This window comes from Aythya ferina, assembly GCF_964211825.1.
Source record: "Aythya ferina genome assembly, chromosome: 10".
Lineage (NCBI taxonomy): Eukaryota > Metazoa > Chordata > Aves > Anseriformes > Anatidae > Aythya > Aythya ferina.
In genome coordinates, this window is record NC_140306.1 from 7,947,059 (window position 1) to 7,972,691 (window position 25,633).

Sequence of the window (25,633 nt, forward strand, 5' to 3'; positions counted from 1 at the left end):
AACACAATCCCTGTGGCCTTTCTGGGACAGGCATTAACAGAGTCACTTTTCTCCACCATGGCCCTTGTCTTCATGAGACTCATCACACCGTTGTCCACCCACCTCCTAACCCCACTCTTCCTGTCCCATTGCATTCAGGAGACTTGCCAGCAGACACAGAGATTTCTGGGAGGATGGACAGCTAGACAGAAATACCAGCCTGAAAAAATAAGCCACCTGATCTGTGCTCCAGGTTGTGAAACTGGTCAAAAGTGATTTTTTAAGTTTGCAGGAAAATAAAACAAGCCAGCAGGGGCATCTCAAGGAAACCTCTCCAAAAGTTTTGAGGCAAAACCCTTGCTTCTGGGGGAGGGGGGGCACATTCATACATAAATTCTGCAGGTTTTTGTTTTTTTTTTTTTTTTCTCCCATATTTTTGTATTTTGTTCCCTATCAATATATTGTTTTGCTTAAAGATGGAAAGCATAAATGTGAAAGGTCTGACCTCACTGGGACCAAATGGGTGTGAATCAGGGCACAAATGAGCTGCATCTGCAAGTAATTATTACTTAGGCAAGTCTCTAGAGGGTTGGAGGCAAAGCAAGGTTGCTATTATTAAATGTAGCTTACTGTAAAACCAGATAAATCAGAAAGACAGTTACAGGTAATTATTAGTATGTTGTCATTGGTCAATCAACAAACAGCATTTAAGAAACTGTGATAAAGTGATTTCATAATTAATTGCTTATCACCAGCACTTTAAGAGAAGATAGTGGGGGTGAGCTAATTGTTTTAGTAAAAAAAGAAGATAAACAATTTACAAGTGTCAAGAAGTAGAGAGTACAGCAATATATTGACAGAAATGTAACTTCTAAGCTTGCACTTTGCTCTTTATACTGCTCTGCTTCTGTTGCAAAGCAAGTGCACATAATGTAGTCACCAAATCTCATTCCATTTATGAGAAACATTCACACACACAACCTTTCAGGAAGCAGTCTTTATGTTTTCCCTGTGGTGGTATTGTAACCAAATGCCATTTACTGGTGCTTTTCTCACATCACCTCCCGCTAAGCCTCAGCCCCAGTTCCCACATTTCTGCTCACAGGAGGCACTAGGAACAGGGCAGTGACAGCCAAACCCAGGCAGCACAGCGTGATACGTTTCCTATTCTGGGGCTACAGGGGGATCAGGAATCATGCAAGCACCACTGAGCCTACTATGCTAAAGGACAATTTCATATATTAAGCTCATACCTTTTTAATTCTCAGAAGAACCACATCCAAGTGGGTGTAGAGCCACCACTAATGCCCCTTCTGCTCTGTCAACAGCCTTCTCAGACTACACTTTCAGACTGTTTGGCTGCTGTTGTAACCAGGATCTTATTAATACCACCTGAAAAGTTCTGGCCACAAAGCTGTCTCAGCTGAACACACAAGTTTTGCTAGTTTCCCCTCTCCAAGCTTTTAAATGATTGCTTTCAAAATAAAAATAAATGAAAAATGTATAAACTTGATGAAGACAAATATCTTCTGGTTAGTCTCATGCAACCTTTGTTACATTTAAAAAAAGGCACAGGCTGTAGAAAAACAAGTCTGAAAAACTTTCATCTCAATTATGCAGTCAAAAGCTTTCAAAAAAAAAAAAAAAAGAATGAATTTTGTTAATTAAAAATTTATAGAACTCTTACATGTCACCATTCTGTACAGTTGTTTCTCCTGCTGGGATGCAATATCTGTTTGAAAACCTTTACATAACTTCTGAATTTTTCCATCTAGCTCCAGTGAACTAATATAATCTATCCACATAGTCTTCTATGTCCCAGTGCACATACTTGTGGTGAACTGTGAAAGCTGCATGGGGATAGTTTTAAAGTTTTATTTAATATTTTATCATGGCTTTGGTTGATGTTTGCTTGTCCCCTCCAATCCTAGCTGCTGGCACATGGAAATTTTAACTTTTCAATTACCAGTAGATGAAATTTTCTGGCTTATTTTCCTCTGCAGCTGATATATTCTTTTCTAAATATATGTCGATAATTTTTCTATTCCCCATCCCTTCCCTAGCAGACTGATAGCCTTCGTGCACGGTAGTTTTAAAATAATAATATTTTATTTTTGCTACTTGGATGGACAGATTGTAACATTCTTTTCTTCAAATGACTAATCTACATTATTTGATAATTAAGTAGTAAAATAGAAGTAATTCTCCTATATCATTATGTGGATTTCCAAATAATTTAATTTGTTTTTTTTTTTTCTAATGCATCTGTCTTTGAAAAAAATTAAAGTAAAACATCTATGTGCTATCAAAACCGTAAGCCAATAAAACTCATCTCTCCATCCATTCTTCAGTCTGCTGTAATTGAAGCACAGTTTCCCAGATTAATAGATGCAATATCACTATTTAATCCTCTCCTCAGTGACAGGGTATAATGATCTGATGAACATGCTACTTAATGGACTACCTCAAAGTATTCAAATACCATGGTGATGAACATAGGCTAGAAAACTACAGAAAATATACTAGAACAGAATAAGAATTAAGAAATAAATCTGCACATAAGGAACAAGATTTATTCAGAGACGTATGGGGCTTTTTCTTTCCCATAAGCTTTTCCAGTTTTAAGTCCTTTATTAATATTTTTATTGTTCCCATAGCTTCACATGAATGCACTGGAATTGTATGAGGAATAATCTAAATTATCTTGCAGAGCGAGGTTGATGTCTCCCACAAATTAATATTAGCTCAGTAACTTGGCAGATTGTGTGTATAAATCACCAAAGATACATGGTGCCTCCCTGTTTCAGTATAAATATAATTTACCATGAATTTATTACTTATATTAAAATGCACCATCACACTGTAGCAATTATTTATTTGTTTTTAATTTCAATAGGGCAGAAATTAATTTGCCAGCTGTACAGGCTCCTTGAGCGATAGCTGGTCAGGGGGCTGTAGGAGCTCCTGGAAGATGTCTTCCTTCAGCCCACCCGAGCCCTGGTTGTAGTGCCTCTCCACTGGGATACAGTCCCCAAACACAAGGGGTGCCCAGCTTCTGCTCAAATCACACTCACCGTCTTCAACCTGCAAATGTTACAGCATGTGGGGGCTTATCAGATGAACAGAGAGCCACTAACACCAGCATGAACCTGCATTTATACTGGAGCTTCACCAATGCAGAGCAATGTTCAAGGACAAAGATTGTCCTTGCCACTTTTTTCTTTCTTTTTTTTTTTTTTTTTTTTTTAAAAAAAAGAGTTGTATACTGTTTCAAAAAATAACTGTTGGAATCAGCACATATGTGCACTAAACTGTACCTGAACTGCAGCATTCTTTTCAGGAGGAAAAGAATTGCCACCTTGCTCAGCCTGGGGACACTGGACAAGGCAGGCATTGAGCACATCGAGCTTAGGGGCACGGACAGGTACCATGAGCTCTGATTCAGTTAAATGCAAGCACAACCAATGTTCACGTGGAAGTAACCAGGCATCTGTTCCAATGTCTTTCCCTAGCTTTCTGGTTTCCTCTGACTTGCGAAGGTCTTCAGAGACCTGAAGGTCACAGCTTTGGCCTCTATTTTGAGGACTCTTCATTCCCTGAGCAAAAGCAAAGTGCTGATTTCTTGGGGAAAAAAAGGACTATGCTAGAAAACACCTTATGCAAACTGTTAGTTTTGTACATTGTCAAATTACTAAATTTGCAGGCAATTAGCACCTAGAAAACTATCTAAAGAAGCAAATTTAATAAACACACAAAAACCACCACTGCTGGAAATTGGTATTTTGCAGGCAAAACTGGTATCTAAAAAGACTAAAAATGTTCTCTCAGGAACAAATGCTCTATGAAGTGGTAAGTTTTTCCTAGAGAACTGTTCTAACCTGAATCATTTTGATGCATTTTGGAACATAATATATACATGCAGGTCAAACTTAAAGAACGAGAGACTTCTTTGAAAAGCAGTGGTTTTGACAGAGACTTCGGGTCACATGAATTCCCAGCACGATGCTGTAGCCAGACACTGACAAATTCTTTGGAGATATAAGCAGCCAGCTATCATTTAGGATGAAAACAGTGTTTTGATTGTTCAACATATGTATGAGATTATTGCCAGGCTATTGTTACTATCCCACTATGCAAACCTTTTCTAAAAAGGAAATTGAAAAAGAAGACATTTCAGAAAAAGCAGCACTGCATTAATGAATTGGGGTCAAGAAAATACAGATTTCTTACAAAGCAGGTACGACTTTGCCCCTGTTGCCTTCCAGGATGCTAATTATTTTCTAATTTCCATCCTAGACTTGATGAGTCATTTTTTGGTTTAACTCGATTCATCTAGGATCAATGCTAAGAACACAGGGAGGAGACAGCTGCAGCCCAGCAAAGACATCAAATCCAGTGGCTGGAATGTGAAGTTGTATCATGTAGGGGCAGAAATCAGCACTGACCTAGCAGAAGGGGAATGAACCACTGCAACATTACATACAAGGCTATCGTGGAGCTATTGTAAAGTCAGTCTGTAGATATAAAAAAAAATAAATGTGTTTATGCAAAGGACAAATGTTAGAAAGGAATTCTTGGCTCTGAAATCACTGGGTAATGCCTATCCTACAAAGCAAGTCAGACTATGCAATGCTTCCAGTATCCCTAGAATTTATGCAAACAGGAAGATCACAGAATTACAGCTTACGTTGGAAGGGACCATAAAGAGCACCCATTTCCCAGCCCCTGCCATGGGCACGGATACCACCCACCAGAGCAGGATCCCAGGGCCCCATCCAGCCTGGCTTTAAATGCTTCCATGGATGGGGCATCCACAGCTTCTCCAGGCAGCCTGTGCCAGTAAATAAAAAAAAAAGCGGCACAGCTTACGGCCTGGCATTCATACTTATGTGGATCCTGCTACCTATACCCAAGTCAAAAGTGTGCTTAAATCAAAATTATTTATCAAAAGAAAAAAACAAAAACAAACAAAACAATGGCAACAACAAAGCAAGCAAATGTACAAACCAACAAACAAAAACACCCTCCATGGATATAAGGTTGAACTTCTTGGAAGCACTGCAAAATTCTGATGTAAGCCAAACCCCCAAAACATTATTGTTCTAGAGGGGGAAACAGTGAATTACCAACATCCTTACATCTCAATCAAGTACCCAGTTAACTTTGTTTTTAATTACTGATGAGATTAAGACCATCAGGACTGATTTAATATACAAACAGTGCAGAATCCCTTCAGGTTTTGATTGTTCCTGTATAAAATTATAAAAGGACATACAAAATAAAGTCTTTACACCCAGACACTAATCAAAAACAGATGAGAGTTTATGTAATGAAAATCAAATCATTATAAACATTTTGTAAACCACAGCTCATAAGAAAAACTTTTTTTTCTTTTACACATTCCCAATCAGCTCGTCAGTATACGCACACACTGCGCAGTGCAGAGCTCCTACCCAAGTGCTGCCGGGTGTCTTAGCTTCTGGTTCAGCCTCTATTTAACTAAAAGGAGATACCCATCAATTTCAGCAGACACTGTATCACTTCCCATGTGTCTTATCCTTACATACTTCACTTATAAAATATCCACCGCTTTCCCCCTGACAAGCTCAGAGGACTTCCCAGAGATAAGTGAGAATCCATTTTACTGATAGGAGAAGCAAGACAGGGAGCAGGGAGGAGACTCAAGGTCCAGGTCCCAGTGCAGGAAGGAACCTTACCCCTATTGGCAACTGCACCTCCACTGAAACAGGGCAAGCACAGGGCACCAAAGGCTGGTCCTCAATGCAGTGACTCAGGTTAAACACTCTTGTATTATACTTTTAAAATAAAAAAGCATGAGCAAAAAAAAAAAAAAAAAAAGTAAGGAGATGGGAAAAATATTTTCAAGTCATTGCTCTTGAAGTTGCCAGTTTAGAACAGTGTATAGGTGATCTGTAATACGTACTACCAATAAATGAACAGGGATAACCTGTAACCTAAAGCATTCAAGTCAGAAACCTTCAGTCAGTTCACAACAGAACTATTTTGGTATGGCTATATCTTCATGGTACTTTCTCAACATAATCTCCACTTTTGAAAAAACATATATATATATATGTTCACTGTTCCAGGAACTAAAAACCTAAAAAAAAAAACACCAACAACATACCAAAATAAATAAATAAATAAATAAAAACAACAAGGCTTTCTAACTACAGAGGTAATAAAAGGCAGCTATCTTATCATTAACCTCGTCCTTTCCTACCCAGTAGAATGTATTTGAAGAATCAGCATTTTAGCCAAGTTTATTAATAGAATAAAAACATGCTTTGCAATTTGTTTTTTATTTTAGTAACTAAAACACATAATTATACTAATTTACTTGCAAAAATGGAAATCGTAGTGGTTTCCAAATCCTCTGCTTATTAAAAATACCATAAGCACTTCACAGCTTTAGAGTCATTTTGTTATAAATAACTGTGTTTAATTTATTTGGTAGATATACAGTCAATGATAAACTGCTTAAACATAGCCATGGGTATAAGGTTATAAAAAGTTACTGTCAATAAAGTATCTGGAATATGATTCAATATGCATAGTCATGCTATTTGCAAACAGACAGAGGGCAGAGATTAAGCTGTACAGCCGGCCTGGCATACAATTTATCAGTGATTCAACAGCAAATGCTTGATGTGGAATATGGGTGGGAATGGAGGCAATTACTTCTTGTGTTCAGTGTCTGCATGAAGGTGAAGTCTGAGAAATAGGGTTGTGTCGTACTGCAGAAACATAAGATGAGCTTTCACGAAAATGTTCAGAGACATAAGAATCGCTTTTTGCCAGCCCGTATATATTTGGTAAGTTAAAATAATGATAACCCCAAGTTTTATTTCCAGTAACAGATGCAGCCTGAGGGCAACAGTACAAGTTGTCTTCTGTCTTACTACGCTGTTTACCAGTCTCCATGCTGATCTCCATCTGCTTGGCCCTTCCAGTAAGGCTCTCTTTAGGTTTTAATTTGTGCCTTTCAGTCAAGCTTCTCACAAGCTGGAAAACACACAAAGAAAATTCCCCACACTACCATGGGTTCAGGACCTGAGCAGTCCCACCAGGCAGCCAGCGCATGTGCCTGGATTACATAACCCAGAGCTACAGGTTAATAAGGAGGCTCATGAGCTCAGGGACTTCACAAACAAGTGGTCCTAAATGGGAACTCACTTCCCAAGACGGAAAGGAGTCAGGAAGAGATACCTAGCTCTTTTCTGCATTGAATTAGCTGAGGTAATGTCTCAAAGTGTTCCCTAATTCTTCCATGCCAAGCACACAGCCATCGTTTGGTGAATCCACTAGCAAAAAGCATATCCAGGACCCAGGCACCACTGCTCGTGGAGATACAACCTAAGGACTTGGGAACATGAGAAATGTCCCTCTGGGTCAGACCAACAGTCCATGACTCTGCGGCTTTTTTATTTGTGACACTTCAGCTTCTAAGCACTAGTTTTCACTGTGCCTCCTACAGGTTAAAATAACCGCTGCTTTTCCTACCTGAGCCACATTCACGGAAAGTTAATGTCTGCTCCTTTGGAAAGGGGGCAAGAACAGCCCCCTGTTCACATATGTAGCTGAAAACATCTAACATCAAGGCTAAAATTAAACCACTAACAAAAAGACAAGAAGTATGTGGTGTCCATACGAAGGAAAAAAATATTATCAGAGCCTACTAGAATCATACATTTAATTGCAAGAAGTTTGAAAACACCTTATCAATTCATAACAGATCACATTAGGGTAGCACATTTCATACAACTCATATTTCTCATCTCATAAAAAGACGATTCTGTCACAAACTTCTTTTGATCAGAGAACAATGGCTTGAACAGAAACATCTTCCGGGGCTGTTTGTCCATATAATTAGAAAACTTAACTCAATTTTCAGTCAGCTGCATTTAGGAATAAAACTTGTGTCCCTGTTCTACTGGTTAATGACTCAGATTATCTTTGCAAAAATATTCTGAGCAAACGTTGTTAATAGGATAACCCACTCTGCAATACGTTACGTAATTGGTAACCCCAATGGTTCTAGGTATGGCATGATATCATTTGTTGAAATCAAACGTAGAGACCAAGAGATAATTGGGATTGATTACAATACTCAACAAAATACGAACAAAGACAAACAAAGTAAGGTCAAAGAGGAAGGAAAAAAAAAAGCTTTTTCTAACTAGGCTATGAAGTCACACAGAAGTGGAAAAAATCTATTCTGGGTTGTGAAAGATCACGTTTTTGTCTAAGAAGCATTTTCTGCTGCTACAATTGCACGACTCTCTCTGTGGTACAGCAGTATCATTTTGTACCTGTAACAGGGGTGCTATTTATTATATTTTATTGACTTGAATTTTATTTATTTTTACCCACACAGATTTTAAGCACAGCCAATTCACTGCAGTGAGAAAAAATACTTATGTATGTGCTGCTCCAGGTGATTCTCCAGGGTATAGAACTGGTAACATTTAAGCGTGTCAGCCATGCTCAATGGCCAAAGGAAGGTATCAAACAACGCAAGAATGAGTGGACCAAGACAAACTCCTGCACATGCTCTCCAATTTCAGTACCATTTTTAGAATAACCATATACCCTATGATATCAACTAAAGGATTTATTCTCTGTACAGGAATTTAACTACACACGCAGGTCTTTCAAATCTCTCTAGAATGGGCTAAGCCCAATTTGACCTATGTTTGGTTAGGTCAAGAGAGTAATATGTCTTGAGCGTAAGGCAAGGATAATTATTTCTTATGAGCACTGTTTTTATCCAGATTCCCAAGAACCCGCACTTCGGTTAGACAAGCAATCAAAACCTACAGTTAAGCAGAACAGAGAATAAACCCGTCTCTAGCCAGCTTCAAACAGCTACAGGGCAACTCAGCGAGACCTGTCTATCACTGGGGGGAGTCCTTCCACACAGGTATAATCTTCCTTCTGTCAATGTAAATTCTCAGATAGTAACACTTCAGCTAAACAGAAAAAAAAGGAGGATGTTCTGCATTATAAGAGATTTATGGCAGTTTCACTACAGCAGCATGATTAAGACCAGTAAACGTACATTCGTAATTTTGCCAGGCAGCTTCTGTCCCACTACCATGCTGCTCCAGGAGTAACATGCTCAAAGGATGACCACAACCACCCACAGACTAACACAGTAACTAGTTACCAGCTGGCTTCTGCAAACCCAGAGGCATCAGAAGTTTGTATTTTCAGGGACTGTTTAAGCATAAACTTGAGCGAGGCACATAATCAGCATAAGGATTTCTTGAGTAAGTTGACCAGAAGCTATCATCCCCTTCTCCCCCCTTATCTGGCTGCTGAACAGAGCGTTTTCCTCTTGGAGAGCCAAACACCAGTGACCTATTTCTGATTAAGATAGCAGAGATACTAGACACATTTCATCCACGCCATATCACATAGAACATAGTCCGAAATGACAGAGATTGGGAGAGGAAACATAACTTAGGTTTCTAATGCTGGAATCAGACCAATGAACTTACTCCAGATTTATAGCAGCGTAACTACAAATGAAATTGGACTGTTATCTCTGGTTTTATAGCCAGAGAGTGGTGCAGCAGGTACAGGGCCAGCTGCCACAGACCGTATTTGTTAGGAAGGGCTTATTTCCCCTCATAAACCATATGAACCAATTTCACTAGTCAGAAAATAATTATATGGGTTTGCATACTTCAAAAGCCTGTGGAAAAAATGATACGTTTGCTGTCAATTTAGAATTTGAGTCTATTGTTTTACTTTGTTTTGCTCAGAGTATAAAGCCATTACATGACTAAAATTAAATAAAACGGTTTCCTTGAGAGCTGTTTAAAATATTCTAATGTATTTGTCTTACAGCTTCATTAATCCATTTCTAATTCATTCTGCAGGTTTACTCAACAGCTGTGCCTGATGTAAACTACAAATCTGGATAAAATTAAAGCTGCCATACCACTAAATCACTTTATTTTCAAAGACATAAATCTTCTGCTTTTTCAAATCATAGTTACAGGTTATTCTACCTATAGGCAAGAAAAAGTTTATTTTTATTTATTTATTTTTTTTTGGTAAGAGAAGAACAAACAAGCCCGAATACTAGAGTTTAAGAGTGAATTTAATTTAGTACCAAGTACAGGAAGTACTCTGTCCTACTGTTCCTTTTTTTAGGTAGAGATCAGTATTCATTTTTAAGTTTCCATGTGCAGCATTGCAACACAACTGGAACTACCACTTTATTTTTATTTATAGTGTTGTAGCAGCTATGACAACCTGCAGTTTCTCTTAGAAAAAACTAGATTTCAAAGAAAAGTGCAAAGTAGCTGTAACTAACATTGCTTATGGCAAAGATGCTTTATCTGTAACAAACACCTATTCTTCTTGCTGCTTAAGTAAATAATAATAATAGCAATAATAGCAATAATAGCAATAATAGCAATAATAATAGCAATAATAATAATAATAATAATAATAATAATAATAATAATAATAAATAAATGAGCCTTAGTAATGTAACATCTTCTAAATAAAAGGAAATGTTAACTTTCAAGCATTGGTGGTTATTCCCAACACTGCAGTACCCAGACTAGAAATCCACTTTGGACTCACCATCCAATAGTGTCTAGGGGTGCAAGTGCTCAAGTGATGAGTTTAGGTAGTTCATTATGAATTGTATCCCTGCACCCTTCAGGCTCTGCTGTAGTATTATTGTATGGCAGAGCTCCTTTCCGATTTAGGAAATGTTACACTAATTGAGTATGCAGGCACACGCTCTCCCCATCTCTGATTAATTAGCACCACTCTAGCTCTTCACATCAATCTTGTGAAAACCACTGTGACTGATCTTGTCTCACTTGGAGCTGAAAATTACTTTGCCAATAGCATAACATAATACTTCAGTATAAACAACAACAAAGACGGGGCTCTTTGGTGGCCCCATGATCGTTCCTTTTATGTTGCACATCTCTACGGTGCTTTTGAAGACAAAGGACAAGACTTTACAGACAAATGCAAGTCAGAAAAATTAAGATAGGATACTGAATGCCCTTTATTTTTACAGTGGTGTCTCTGATCAAAAGCAGTGGCATTTTTTGCAATCCCTGTTTTGACAAGATCGCTTCAAAGGTCACTACTGTCTTCCCTCCCTTCCTTGGGAGGGAGTAAAGTCCCATTTAGGAAAGCATTCAGAAGCTTCAGGCATTGAAGAGTAACTCCTGAAGGATGACTGCTAATGCGTGACATAGCCAGACTACACAGCATGACCCAGAGCCACTCTGCTGTGTTTTCCTTTCTTAAACTTTGGGAAAAGACTTTCTTTCCCTTGCCCAGCAGCCATTTTGAACACACGCAAAGGAACAACATGAATTGCAAAATGTTTTTTCTCACATTGTCTTTTGCTACTGATGAGTCAAACGGTTGAGCCAGGAAATGTCAGCAAGATGGAGATGAAGGCTGATGATTTCAGGGCAGAAGTGAAGTTTTCAGGCAGAATTTCCCTATTGGAGCAGGCTGCTTTTATCACGTGTATCGCAACTCCCAGGCTAGCCTAAGGCAGCGCAGCTTGGCTCCCAGCGTTCCCAGCTCCCAGCCCCATTGTTTTACACATTCAGCCTTCTCTCATCAGCCCAGATTTCACAGGCCATATTGTCTTGCTCTGAATTCACTTACTAGTTTTAACCCAGAATTTACTAAGCTCCTTAAGCTGTATGTTTCTGAACAAACCCGCAAGAAAGGTTTTGCAGCTAATACCAGCCTTTCTGTAATCTCTTCAGAGCAGTGCAGCCTTCCAGCTGAGTGTCCTTCTATTATAAAGGCTTGTGCTCTAGGATAAAAAATACAACAATTCAAAGGAGATGAGAACTACCCCAGTTCTTTCACCACCACATTTTAGCAGCACTAACAGGAGTTGCTGCATGACTCCCTGCATGAGGAGACGTGAAGGTACAGCAGACCAGTGGGAACAACAGCAGTCCTTGCCGGTTCACGAACACCAGGTTAGTTCTGCGCCTGCAAGCCATCTCCCTCCCCTTGGTGCCGGTGGGAAGCAGCTCATGCAGCGGAGAGGACGTGCACTTTGCCTGCAGTGCTGCAAAAGCAAACAGAGCTCTCTCCCAAAGAGGTGGCCAGATCTCAGCAGCAAGGTTGTCGCTGTGGTCCTATTTGTGCTCGTTTTGGCTGCCTCTCTTGCTAAGAAGTCAAAGGAAAAGTCCTACCTACCTTTTCTAGTTGTAGAAACAGGGTGAGAAACAGATTTCCCATTAAGTTGAAACTGAAAAGATTCTAAAACCAGCCATTACCAAAAGGTTTACAAAGGCTGAGATTTTAAAAGTGTCCTGAGGGAAGCAAAGAACCTCTCAGAAATTAATGGGAATTAAATGTCCAAAAGCCATGGGCAATTCTGAAAATCCTATCCAAGTATCTAATACTTCTATCTGCCAGAGACACTAACATTTAAAACAAAAGTGATTTTATCACTGGCTAAGAATCAGTTTAAGTAAAAGAATTATAAAATATTAAACCAATTAGTCTGTTTGACAACTTGACATTGATTCTTCCCAGATGATGAGAAGGCTGCAGGATGGCAGGAAATAGTACAGCCATGATATAAAATGAGAAGAAACTTCGGAGAAGTCTCAGAAATCTGTAGGTCAGAGCTCAGACCTATGTGTGATGAAATTGGCGTTTCTTCGTATTCGGCAAGTATAATGTAGGTATTTATTACCTAAGCATAAGATTTATGATCCCCTTAACTACTTGTTAACTTACTTGGACATGCTTAGGTTTTATAAATGGCATGATAGCTAATCACTTTTCTGGTGCTTCTATCTTCTTTTCTGTCACCTAAAACAAAGGTCTCATATTTGCAGTAAGGCTCTTTTAAAGTAGCACATACTAACCTTTCTTACAGCCTTTTCTTATATAACCATCTCCAGCAGATTACTCACCCAAGGAAGAGAAACTTGTTCAGCTTGTATAAAGCCAAGCCATGCCAATTTGAGTGGTACAGGAAATTTAAATTTAAGCTTCATTTTACATGAGAGAAAAAAAAAAAAACACAACAACACAACACAACATTTCAGAGCTATATAAAAGGTCACATCGGTAAACAACAGGGACCCAGAGACACAACTGTTAAGTGTTCCCTATGCAATGTAGCACATAGCGTTTCTAAAAGAAAAGGAAAAATGGTGACATTAAGAAACACGTTTCCTGCTACTTCAAACGCTGTGGTTAAAATCAGCCTTGCTTCCTTATTTGACCTACGAAATTAAGCTATGTGCATTCCAACCCACACACGCACATTTCCATACAGTCATGGTTTATACAAAAATGCCTCGTTTGCTGTTAGGAACGACTTGCCTACAATTGGTTTCATCGGGACCCGAAGCAGGATCATAACCAGCCCTGTCCGCCAATGAGAAAATGCCAAAGCAGCATTTTACCACAATTCCCCAGGCCTCTATTTTTGACTACTGTGACGTTATAACTAAGAAGATTCAATTAAACAGATTCTTTAGGCTTACTCATCCAGCATTTTATGAACCATCTCACCTCTTATCAGGCTAAACCAGATATTTATTATAACAATAAGGAGATTTCATACTAATGTTTCACATTCACTGAAGCCCAGAGATATTAAACAAGATCATTTACTGCTGTCTGCTGCCATTTAAAGAACTGCATTCAGAAAACGTGAGGTATTCAAAGGTTAATTTGGATTAATGTCAATGGATTTTGCTTCCTTCTCCCAATCCTTGACTCTTATACTTCCCCGAGGCCATGTAGGCCTTTTCAGCTCATGGGGAACAGAGCCCGGATACACTGGAGTGGAAACGACTCTGCCTTTGCTAGAGCTGTACTGCTCTCCCCAGCCCAGCCCAGCCAGGCCTTCCACATAGGCTTTAAGCAGTGCCTGAATTTTCAAGATATTCAGGCTGAGTGAAGCAGAGGAGACTTCTGGATTTCTTTATAAGCCCTCAACCTGGTTTCCCTGCTGCTCCCTGTCACTGCTCCCGGTGCACCCAATGGGGCTCAGTCCAGGATCACTTCCACACAATGCCCTCTGCTCCAAGGGGTTATATACCAACCACTGCTCTTCCTCTCCCTGCACTACAGGAGACTCAAGGGATTACTACAGCCTTCAGCACTGGTGACTGCTGTCATTGCCTTTTCTTTGCAGAGAGGAGTCATGGGGAGGCTCCCAGTCCAGTTTTTGAGGCCACTGCTCCTGGAAGCCAACAGACTGCTCCGCACAGAGCTCTGTGCCAAGGCTGGCCAGGCTACAGGCTGCAGCTCTTGAACCAGTGTTCAACCCACAGAAATGGCAAAGGGTTAAAAAACAAATAACAAAACAAACAAACAAACAAACTAAAAACCTACCCCATGCAGCACATGTGTGAGCAACCATCAGCAGATGCTAACAGAGTGCAAGCAGGCAAGGACCAAGAAACACATGATGAAAAGAATTACACTAAAATCGGACTCCAAATAAGGAATGAATATGAAACTATGCAAAATTTAATATGGAATTTCTTTGTTTCCTTGTCTTTGGAGAAAGGTGGACTAACAATATACAATGGGCCAGATAATGAGAAAGCCAGATGGCTGAATCTTGTGGAATTTGGGAAATGAGAAATGAGAGTGCACGGAATGAGTGTACAGAAAGGGAAAAGCAACAGTATTTTAAAACCACTCTGCAGTGGAAGACAAATTTTAACATATTAAAACCATATGCCTTTTCTTCCTAAAACAGTACCAGTCATTAGGACCTTGAATTTAAATCATGCTACACAAGCTTTAAGTACTAGTTTGTTATTGCCATAAAGACCAAGTGTCCCTGCCCTAAAAAGACACTATGTCCATGCAAACCAATTGCTACCTTTATTTTTATTTTCCTTTTCCTAAATCTTTTAATGTCACTGTTACTTTCTTCCTTTCAAACAAAAAAAAAATCAATGCATAAGCATCCATACTATTGTTTGTCCCACTGTACCTTGCTTGTTAGCAAGGCTCCTGTTGGCACAGCAGTTATTTATGGGACATAGCACATTCTTCCCTGTTTCCTCCAGCTGCTCAGCCACAGCACTGCAAACAGGCTGCATGCAGGCTTTTATTCACGAAAGTCAGATTCAGTTTAAAAATAAGCTGCATTTTACTACCAGAACACATAACTGGTTTACAATGGCAATTAAACATTGTATTTAATAACAAATAAACAGAAATGTTTTCCTAAGTTAGCACTGGTAATTAAGTAAGAGTTTCTTCCATAGGACATATTCTGGGTCAGGCTGCCTGTATGGCAGCACAAGATCGTCACCATCATCATTTTACAGCTCCCAGAGCTCACTAGATTAATCACAACAGAGAGGTAACCAAATGGCTCCCCCTGCTCGCTCTGCACCCCGCGGCACCACGCTATCCAAATCCTGCAGGTGCAGCAGCACAGAGCACCACCAACCGCAACGGGGAGGAGCAGCGCAAAAGGGGCAATGCAAATTCCTTCACAAACAAAGGTCGGTTCTGGCTCAAAAGCTGGTTTCATAAATGACGAGCATAGCTGTGGAGATCATGGGAGGAAGCTGGGGCAATACCCAGGATTTCTGTTTTGCAGGGAGAGCTACTACACAGCAGGGTGCAGGAAAGGATGCGTTTGTCTGCCCAGTGCACAAATTGCTTTGGTGGCTCCTGAAGTGCTTAAACCATGGAAGTGTCCTCAGACAGCAATGCAAATTACACCAGTATGCAAGCACTGTCCCACTGTGACGATTGCAAAAGAAATTCATGTTCAAGCCCTTTTCCTGAGCTAGTGAGCAGTGAAACAAGCCTCACTTTTGCAGGGAATGGAAAGCAGAAAGCAGGCATTTAAGTCACTTATCTGGCTAAGAGGGTAATTCCATAGTACAGAAAACATAACACGGATGTGGTAGCAAAATTGCATGGCATTAATATTATCAGTATAGTGTGACCTACACACCTCCATCAGCACTGGGCTTCCATGGGTTCGGTGCTCTAAAAGCACACAAAAGGTAAACTCTGGTACAAAAACAAACTCTGCAGAAGGAAGTGCAAGCGTGATGCACTCTGTAAGGTATTACGCCTTTATTTAGCGGTGTTTGTCTTATAGAAGGCAAGAAATGAATGCTGACTTCATGAAGTATCTAAAAAAAAAACCAAAGCAAAAACAGATTCTCTGTTCCAAAGCCTTTCTCTACCCTATTTAGAAAGTCTCTTCTCCTTCTTGCAGAAATGCCATAGTATAAATCTAGGGGAGCAAGACACGTCTCACGGTCCAGGAAAGAGCTCAGCCAGCACAGCGGCTCAACCACCATGTATTCCAAGCCCATTATTTTTCATTCTTAACTTAACCATCAAATACTTTCCAATGCCAGAGAGCATTTACTGCCAGAGAGCTATTTTCTGCTTTGCACTCATCGTTCAAATAAACAAGAGAGGAGGAAAAGAAAAGAAGAAATAAAGAGGTTAGCATAAGGTTCTGGAACTTCAGAAACCAGCAAGAATACGATAGGCTATTTCCTAAATCATGCTTATCTAAAAATTGTAACACATTTTAGTGGTTGGTGGTTTTTTTCTTGTTGTTGATGTTTGGTTTTTGTTTGTTTGTTTGACTTTGTTTGGTTGGTTTGCAATTAACAGAAAGCAAGGATTCTCCTTGATGAGCTGACCATGGAATACAATGAACCAAGAACACACTGGAGGCACAGCTCAAAAGATTACACTCCACTTCCCCTGGAACTGGTTCTCAGTAAGTCTTGGCCCCCAGTTAGATTCAGCTAACAGCCTCTTTAATAAAACCACAATTTCTCCCGACTCTGCAATCCTGAAGACCTTCAATAACAGCACTTTTCTCTTCAAATCATTCAGTACATGTCCTCCAATCCTGACCTCACACTTCATCATCAAGGGCATCCACTTTGACTAAAATTGCTAGTCTAAACTTGGCAGATAGTAGGGATTTGGCTCCAGTACTCAATCATGCTATTCTACTGTATGGGCCGAGAAAAAAGGCATAGCAAAATTATTTATTGTCTATAGAACAAAGAGGGAAGTTTCAGTCTTGGCTCCTGTCTGGTCGCCTACAGTCCTCAACTCCCAGAACAGTAAGAAGAAGAAAAACACAAGGTCCTCCGAGCACATACAGTATCAGTTGAATATCAGCCCACATCAGTGTGCATTGCATGTTCTTAGGTTACTTTTGGTTCCTCAGATGCCTATACAAAATTTAAAGATTCAGTAGAAAGTTCAAAACGTTTTGCACGGCACAACTGTGATTAATTGTTTCTTTAATTCCATCACTTCTTTTCCTTAGAGCCCCTAATATCGTCCCTATCTGAAGGTCTTACCTTCTTTGTAACCAATGGTTAAACCCATTACTCTCAACGCTGACTAAACTCTAGATCTACTCCCAACCCTTTTTCTTAGGAATGTTGTTTTTACATAAGGAGTTGGTTGTCTTAGCCATTCATTGTCCCCCAAAAAACATGAAGTTCAAATACCATAAGCTCAATAACAAACTTCAAATTAGACAATGAACTAAACTCATTCATCTAAAAAAAATGGTAAAAGCATAAAACAACTTGCAAATTACTATCATAATCTCAAATCATTAATTGTGGCTAGTAATTTAAAACAGGAATGTTATCTATTTTCATCCTGAAGAAATTTAGAAGCAATGGTTTCCTGTTATAGGGTGGTGTCCAAAACTGCTCAATAGAGGTCTGCAAAAGTAATCTTTCTAGTTCTGTTTGAAAAGAAACGCTTGGAGCTTTTCCCATTAAAAAAGGAAACAGGCTTGTCTAAAGTGCAAAATCTGTATATTCTTCAAAGAATACAAACAACTAAACAGCTTCAACCTTTCTGGGGGGAGTCAGGGAAGAGAAGGGAAGTGCTCATGAGATGACTGGGTTTTTATCTTGATGCCATAAGTAGACTTAAATATGCAGTCTGACTAATATTTGTTTAACTCAGAGCTTCACTAAAGTAATTAGTTTAATATACAGCACATTTAGATGGCAGAACAGCAGGAATGTTCTGTTTTAAATACAACAATGAAATGAAACTTTCCCAAATAACTCCTAATCTTTAAAGATAAAACTGCTATTTAGGTTCACACTAGCGGAATACAAAATGGTTTCCTGAGATATTCTGGATGGTAACTACATGTTATAAAGGAGCTGCTAGACAAGAGCCATTTTTTATTTTAAATTACCCCAGCCAGTCACCTCTCTGCATTCAGAGGTTTCTTGTGTTGCTATTTGTTCTCATTTTAAACGCTGCAGGTAGTTTTCATCACTCTGATGCTGCTCTTTGGAAATACACAATGCTGCTGCCCAGAATGTAAGACAGCCCCAAGCCTGAGAAGCAGCCACCACCCCTATGGTCCTAGAGGAACCTGCTGCTCAAGCACAGAAGGATCAGTCAACGTATGCAGGTGTCTTGAGATGGGACGAAATGCCTTGAAGAACCTTCCCAATGGGGAGGGGGACAGAGTTATAGGATTTCACCTCTAAGTACAAGCTCTAGATTTGCAAAACATCTGAGTTCACAGTTTCTGTGCACAGGCTAAAACGGTTTTTCCTTTCACAGAGGCACATATACCTAAGACCTATGTGGTGCAATTCAGGTTTCTCATGAACTGTCCTCTCCCAGTTTGTGCTTCTTTCTACATGAAAAAAAGTACACATTTTCTGCCAGTCACCAGCTCACCCAAGGGACAAAGGACACTGCAACACATTCACACCACTAAATAGAGGAGACCAGGTCTTCTGCAATTAAACAAACAAAAAGAAAAGGGAAAAAAAAAAAAAGAGACAGAGAAGAAGAAGGAGACTACCTCTGTAGGGTGTAAAATGACTAAAAGAAAAGCTAATGTGTGCCCAGGAAGAGGGCCAGCCATAGCTGAGAAGTATAATCTGGAACTTGGAATCAGGGGTACTTTTACTGCCAAACATATGTCAGGAGCGGTTTCAGTGACTGTCTGCCTGTTCTTTTATAGGAGCCAGCTAAAAAAGGCACTCAGGTCCGCGCAAATATTCTTCCAGTATTGACCTAGAGACTGCAAAGCAAAGGGATTACTCCATTTGCATGAAGACTGTGTTTGAAGCAGTTATGAAAAACGGCTGCAAAGAAATTCTAATCTGCTGATGTATTTATAGCTGAAACATGGCTTGCAAATAAGAATTCCAGAACATATAAAAGGAGTCTTACAAACAAGGACAATTCCATACATTTCATATGATTTCATAAAGACAACGGCACCATAAAAATGAATTGTAAAACTGGTGACAAAGACAACCGATTAGTTCATCATCTTCATTTCCTGCTATGGCAAAATTTTTCTCCGGAGTGTATTCAAAAGCACATTCTAGATCTTAACAAAATTAGTTAACCCTGCGACTGTGTGTGACATAGCAAGAATAAACGGTCTCTTTGCACACAAATAGTTTAACCATTCAAGGAAGAAAAAAAAAAAAAAAAAAAAAGTAAAGATATTGCTTGCCATTGATCTCTTTTTGCTAGGAAATCCCAAAATGCACAATTCTGAGACACCGCAGCTGCCAGAAAGTCTGTTCAGGTTACAGAGCCAGCCCATTTCACAAGGTTACAAGAAGCATGACAGAGGACATCAAGACAGCAAAGGACTTTAAAGGGCTCCAGTGAATGCTACATCTAAAATTCTCAGAATGCAATTTATTGAAAATTAGTCATTTTAATCAAGTGGTCAGATGGCTGCATCTAACTTCAACCCATTACTCCTAGGAGGTATTCTATTCACTAAACAAGTCTAGACAACCTCTAAAAATCCCTGCATTGTGCAATGGCCCTTCCTGGCCTCCTGGTAAGTCCACCTCTAGTCCCCTGGTTTTCTGTTCTTCCACCCCTTATATGTCACTGTGTTATTCTGGGGAACAAGCCAAGGATCTAACAGCGAATGTCTTTAATTACCTCACCTATGAGCATCTTACTGATCTTCCTTGCATTGCTTCAGCCTCCTCAGCACAGCTATGTGAAAAAACATTATCTAACAAAGGGATTGGACGAGGTTTCTGTTCACTAGTGCGATGCACAGAAGATGCCTCCACCACGCTCTCCAAAGACATGAGACTCATTAGCCTTTGTGCTACTTCTCTAGGGTTCTCTGGGGTCCTGCCCTTTAAGCAGGACCTGTGAGATTAATGAAATGTGGTCAGTAGTCCACAGCTCTTCCCTTAAGCAAAAGCTGCAAAGGGAAGTGCCCAGTCCTGCCCGAATCTGAGTGAATAGGAAATGCAACTGCGTCACTGAGAGGGAAAAGACAGTGCTGGATACCTTCTCATCACTGCATTTGTGACAGAACTCTGATACATCTTCATCAGTTTTCCACCACGCAGAGGAACGATTTGGAGTATTCTGGCAGTCCTGTAAACAACACAGTTCTAACATTTTGGGGTTTACTGTGACAAAGAAAAGCTCGAAGACAGGCAGCTAAAAGAAGTTAAAGGTATTTACAAAAGAGGTATGTCTGGGATATTTCTGTTGTCAGCCTTCATTTAAATCCCTAGACAGCATTAAATAGCAGGCATTCCAGTATGTAAAAAATACATACAGGATATGAATGTTTCTCCTAAGCGTGTAAAGGGTTCACACACTCTTAAAAAGAACATTCTTGCTGTCTTTGATGTTGTAAATCTTATTATGTAAAACAGTCTGTTGTGTAAAATAAATGATGGTGCATGATCCTGCAAGTAGCTTAGTACCCATAAGTCGTTTTAAGGCCAGGCTTGTAAAGGGCACTGAGCATCAAGCAAATTTCTACTGTGCTAGTTGGTTGCTGAATGAAAAACCTCTTGAGAATGAAAATTAATGTAAACACAACTTGACCAAATCACAAGGTAGCAAGCTCGGTAAAAAGCTTGTGTTCAAGAAAAACTGCACAGAATTTTACTTCCTGAGGAAAAATCCAAGCTACCGGTAAGACTGCTGCTCTACAAAACTGATGCAGTAAGAAACGAGTACACCATTAGCTTGCACTGTAATCATTAAAGACCCCAGCGAGAAGACTTGAGTCTGGTGAACACATGCATTATATGAAGTCACTGCCAAAAGGAGCTCCTAAGCTGAGCATCATTCAGCTCTATCAACATCTGTTTGATGACTAAAATGACAGATATTGAATTCCAGATGCATGGATGCTGGTGGCAAAACTTCCACTGGTGTACAGAGGACCAGTACAACTCAGTGGGCTATCAGAAAAGCCTTTAAAGAAAGTGCTATATTGCCTGTGAAAAGCAATGGATTGATTTCACTCGCAGGTGATGCTGAGCTTAGAAAACAAGCTGTTGAGTGGCGGTCTGTCCTCCAACATGCTCAAGCTCTCTTCGTCATCAGTCACTTCCAGTGGCAAGAGAACAGTTAATCCTCTATGTTCTGCCAAACATTGCTTCTCTATAGAGTCTTCAAAAAGGTACAATTAGAGCAAGTTGCTCTGTTAGGAGCTGGAGTAGAGCCATTAATTCATTTTTACTGTCCCCACAGAGCCAGCACGGATAAAGGCTGTCCCCCTTCTGTTGCAGGTGAACTAGTGGCCGAACGTGGGAAGACTACTTGAAAACCTACCAAATCGTCCATCCTTTTTTCTTCCCTGTGTAACAGGACCCCAGACGCTTGCTAAAAGGATAAATATTGTGAATCTTCACCTTTCAATCTGGGCCACAGCTGGAGACCATGACCCTGCCACAAGCAGCAAACGTGTATTTACCCTGCTCCATGGAAACGACATACACCAAGCAGATACTTATTTTTAGCTGGTCACTTGGCATAAAAATGATCACACAATGTTTATTTGCATTTTTAGCTTAATTACCTCTAGCCTCCTGCTATACTTGAGGGAGTTCTAATAAGATGTAAGAAAGAAGCAGTTTACTACATACATTGCCTCAGGTTAGTTCAATGCCCCATTAGCCCATCTAATGGCTTCTCATCTGCAAGCTCTTGTATGGGTGTCCCCAAGTCCGTGTAAAGAAAAGCACAGAGGGCGAGGGAATATTGCTTGTCCTCCTGGACCCCTCCTATTCGGTCATGTGTGCCTTAGCTATCAATAACATTGTTGGCTGGAGTTAAAACTTACGCTGATGAAAATATTACCAGACAACACCTACCTAGAAAGAGTCTCAAAAACTGTAGTCACTTTGTCACTGAAACATAAATAAACAACAACAAAACACATCACTTATCTTAGGAGAAAATCTTATTCCATAGTGTTTTTACTAGGTATTAGAAGTTATCACATTTTATTATTTGAATTCTTAATATGGCAACTTCATTGCATTGCTCTCAAATACAAGACAAGCACTGTTTTTCCCATTGGTTTTGGTACAGGAATCCTTTCTGGTTCCACCATGGTAACAGATCCCATGCTCTAGTGCTTATGACCAAGACTAAGCTGTTTATAAGTGCTATTTCCCACAGAGAACCTCAGCAGGAATTCACTTTGTTTCTCAACTATCCTAATAGCTCTGTGAAGAAACTTCCAGTCCCTACCACCTTCTCACCTTTCACTCTACAGGCCAGGTGGGAACAGTGGAAAGCATGACATGTTTCATGCCTCCTGTCCCACCGTTCAGCAGTGAATAACTCAACCTAGGAGCTCAGCTCAGGCACGAGCAAGCTGCCCCACAGCTGGAAGTAAGATGAAATGGCAGGACAAGCGAGGGGCCCAGGCCTCAGTGCTCATGTTCATGCGGGGCTGGTTAATGGCAGACACACACCGCTGCTGCCAGCCAAAGGCCGTGAGCCATGAGGCAGCTGAGGACCAGACCTGCTCCCTTCTACCAGCTCTGGGACAGCACTGCCTGCCTCCAAGAGAGGAGAGACATGGACAACCGTGCTTCCAGTTGCCAGCTCCACTTTTGGGGAGGATATCTGTGTGATAACCCACAGAGCAGAGCAGTGAGGGCCATGGTTTCACCACCAGTAGGCCTGGCTGCGAGAAGGCAGCCAGGGCAGTGAGCAGCATGCTGGCAGCAAAAAGCTTTCTGGAGACATAATCCAGAGGTGCATATATTCTCTATATTCTGACAAACACCACCCTGTTTCCCAAATTACAATTTAAGCCCCAGCATGTCCCACTTGGCCTACCTAAACTGACAACCCTGACTCCTTACTTTCAGCTACACTCCCTTATTTACAAACTCCCCTGATTTTAAACAGTTTTCAAATGACTATGATCAAGAATATGAAAGTGCAGTACTGAACGTAATTAGATGCTTGCCCCTCTTTCAACACATATGTATGTCTTCCCAGAGAATTCAGCTCTTTTACGTAGACATTACAAGGAGTCAACATGAAAAGGGACACAACAGCCCTGCTTGCTTTCATTCATTTGAAACAAAACCACTTCCGGAGTTACATATTTACACATCACATATAGGACAACCCACTTCATCCACATTAAACACTTAACTGCCATTAAATCAACAGATTTATAGATTACCTGGTCATTATTTATTCCAGCATGAGAAAAATAACAATCAAGATGCATTTAACAATCAAGATACATTTATTCAAAGCATAATTACACACATAGGGTGTGACCTTCACAATGAGAGGCACCTTTAACTCCGGGTGGTTTGGGTGTGAGCAGGGAACAGATTATATAAACCCAAAACATCCCAATAATCCAAACAACCGGCAGCAGGACACCCCCCTAGCAAATAATTTATAATCACTTGTGAGAAATTAAATAAAAGTATTCAACTCAGATCATACTGAGGTTTAAAATACACATTTAATCTGTATCATTCTAAACCATCTCTGTCCTCTTGCAACCCCAGATAATGGTTTGTTTCTCTCCCACAAATCCTGCATGTTACTTTCTGTTGAGTAATTTATGATGAAACCTCAAAAACATACCAAGTACTCGGCTTCATGCAAACTACCTTATATACCCTGCGTAATGTTTTGGTAAACTACAACATTCACAGCCCTCCTGATAGTAATAGAAGAACAGTCTTATGTCTTTTTAACTCCTTATGACTCTGACTCCAAAGCGGAGGGAATTAAATAGTATGAGGCACATACTTTCCTTTACCCTCCACATATTCCAATCAGCTTGAAGGAGTTCACATTATTTAGTGGTTTTGCATACAAACACATAGAACGTTGAAAATGGAGACTAGTAGCATTCGCTAGTGCATTTACTGAAAAGCAAGGCAAAAACTAATTCCAAAAAACAGTTACTCAAAAGGAAAGGAAATGACACATTATAGGTATACTTACAATACCAAATACTTCAAATACTTCCTTGGGCCAGCTCTGCTGGGTATTTTTGGACTACTAGCAGCAATACAATTTGACTTTATATGTGGCAAATTTATATTTTGGGAGGGACAAATATAGGGAAAAAGGCTCTGTAGAAAATAATACACAAACTGAGGTGAAGACAGCATAATACTAAGGTTTTCTGTAATATCCAGCACAGAGAGGTTATAAGTATAATACAAAAATCACCAGTTTAAACAGATGAATAGACTTGTTGAGCTTGGCAGAAGTACGCATGCATATAATAAGAGCCAAAATCTGTCTGTTCAGTTCCAGGGGGCTGGTCAGATATTTATGCTAATACAGAACAACCTTGGGTATCTGAATGTCACAGAGACACAGGATGTGTGTGGAGAGTTGAGGTTTTGGATAACCGAGGTAATTTTCAGAGTAATTAACTAATGTCAGGGGACATGACCGCATTCCAAATAACAGGGAAGGTTAGATAATCGAATGCTGCTGTCTTACCACTTATCTTACTGAATACTGTAAAGGTTTTTATTGAAAAGCTTTTACTGAAAAGGAGTTCAAGATCAAATGAACACAGAGACCATTAATTTCACATGCAAAAAGCACTGCTACAAGGTATTTTGTGCCAAACCACATACTGCTTGTCTGCCAGACAACAGGAAAGTGGTTTGTATCTTGAAAAGTGAACTCCTCCCTCTGAAGAATTTATCCTGCACATCATCCCTGTAGCAGCAGCATCACCCAGCTCCCCGAGTCCCGGAGCAAGGTGTGAGGGTACGAGCCTCCCAGCTTTCCTTTTCATCTCCAGAACCAAGCCTCACCACATCATCAAAACTGCAAGTGCCGAACTTGCTGGTCTCAACCTCCTCCTGTCCTTCAGAAACACCCCAGAGTCTGGAATTTGCTCGTCCAGAGCTGCGAGTGTTATTCAGAGGAATAGCTTTCCAGGAACAAGATGGGGGATACAGCTTTGCCAGAAGACAGGCGGTCAACCTTCCTTAGTGTTTTTTAGTGTTTGCTCTGACTGTGCACAAATCCAACCTGTACATGTGTGCTGCTGCACCAGCAAGTGGGGCCTTGAGACCAAAACTCCCTCAGTAATCTCTCCAATCCAATGGTCTGTGTTAAAAGAAGCACGAGTGCCTCCTGATTCACACTCCTAGAGTGGAGAAAACATTCCCAATCCATGTCTTTATACAGCTGAAATATTTGCTGCAGTTCTCAGCTTTTTACATGACACTCAGGGTAAATGCTGCTCTGTTACAGCTTTCCTTGGGCTGTCTTCCACCTCTCTCTACTTTTGTTCAGCTACCTTTCTTGTTTAGTATTTCTGAAACATTTATAATAATAGCAG

The 25,633-nt window shown here is 40.1% G+C and overlaps 1 protein-coding gene across 2 annotated transcripts in view; it reads right to left on the reverse strand.

The window, feature by feature from the left end:
- The window catches only part of PTPRG (protein tyrosine phosphatase receptor type G), a 397,969-nt gene that overhangs the window by 238,872 nt on the left and 133,464 nt on the right, over positions 1–25,633 (reverse strand). Inside the window, exon 1 of one of the 2 annotated variants that reach the window (XM_084530729.1) lies at positions 1,233–1,361. The exons of the other annotated variant lie outside the window; for it this stretch is intronic. The gene's annotated coding sequence lies outside the window, so the exon portion shown is untranslated. Of the gene's footprint in view, positions 1–1,232; positions 1,362–25,633 lie in introns of those variants that run through there. 2 annotated transcript variants of the gene reach the window in all.